Source organism: Hemiscyllium ocellatum, chromosome 7 (assembly GCF_020745735.1).
Source record: "Hemiscyllium ocellatum isolate sHemOce1 chromosome 7, sHemOce1.pat.X.cur, whole genome shotgun sequence".
NCBI lineage: Eukaryota > Metazoa > Chordata > Chondrichthyes > Orectolobiformes > Hemiscylliidae > Hemiscyllium > Hemiscyllium ocellatum.
Genome location: NC_083407.1, coordinates 113497336 through 113498747, shown reverse-complemented (window position 1 = coordinate 113498747; position 1412 = coordinate 113497336).

Here is a 1412-nt window from a genome sequence, read left to right as displayed (position 1 = left end):
GAGGTTGGTGGTGTACTGGCAGGTTTTGCATCTTTGCTGATTACAGGGGAAGGTACCTGGGGGTTCGGTGGAGAGAGTGGCACAAACCAAGGACTGTCAAAGGGAACAATCCTTGAAGGCAAAGAGAGGTGGGGAGGGGAAGTTTCCTGTGGATGACTGGTCCCCAGTGATTTATATTGAATTGAGTCAGAAGTTGCAAGACACCAGTTATAGTCCAACAGGTTTATAGACAATAGGTGCAGGAGTAGACCATTCTGCCCTTCGAGCCTGCACCACCATTCAATATGATCATGGCTGATCATCCTTAATCGGTATCCTGTTCCTGCCTTATCTCCATAACCCTTGATTCCACTATCCTTGAGAGCTCTATCCAACTCTTTCTCAAATGAATCCAGAGACTGGGCCTCCACTGCCTTCTGGGGCAGAGCATTCCATACAGCCACCACTCTCTGGGTGAAGAAGTTTCTCCTCATCTCTGTCCTAAATGGTCTACCCCGTACTTTTAAGCTGTGTCCTCGGGTTCGGCACTCACCCATCAGCGGAAACGTGTTTCCTGCTTCCAGAGTGTCCAATCCTTTAATAATCTGATATGTCTCAATCAGATCCCCTCTCAGTCTTCTAAACTCAAGGCTATACAAGCCCAGTCGCTCCAGTCTTTCAGTGTAAGGTAGTCCCGCCATTCCAGGAATTGACCTTGTGAACCTACGCTGCACTCCCTCAATAGCCAGAATGTCTTTCCTCAAATTTGGAGACCAGAACTGTACACAATACTCCAGGTGTGGTTCTCACCAGGGCCCTGTACAGCTGCAGAAGCACCTCCTTGCTTCTATACTCAATCCCTCTTGTTATAAAGGCCAGCATGCTATTAGCCTTCTTCACTACCTGCTGTACCTGCATACTTACCTTCATTGACTGGTGTACAAGAACACCCAGATCTCTTTGTACTGTCCCTTTACCTAAATTGATTCCATTTAGTTGGTAATCTGCCTTCCTGTTCTTGCCACCAAAGTGGATAACCATACATTTATCCACATTAAACTGCATCTGCCATGCATCTGACCACTCACCTAACCTGTCCAGGTCACCCTGTAATCTCCTAACATCCTCCTCACATTTCACCCTACCACCCAGCTTAGTATCATCAGCAAATTTGCTAATGTTATTGCTAATACCATCTTCTATATCATTAATATATATTGTAAAAAACTGCGGTCCCATCACTGGTCCCTACGAAATGGAGCCGTTTATCACTACTCTTTGTTTCCTGTCAGCCAACCAACTTTCAATCCAAGTTAGTACTTTGCCCCCAATACCATGCGCCAAAACTTTGCTCACTAACCTTCTATGTGGGACTTTATCAAAAGCTTTCTGAAAGTCCAGGTACACAACATCTACTGAATCTCCCTCCTCCA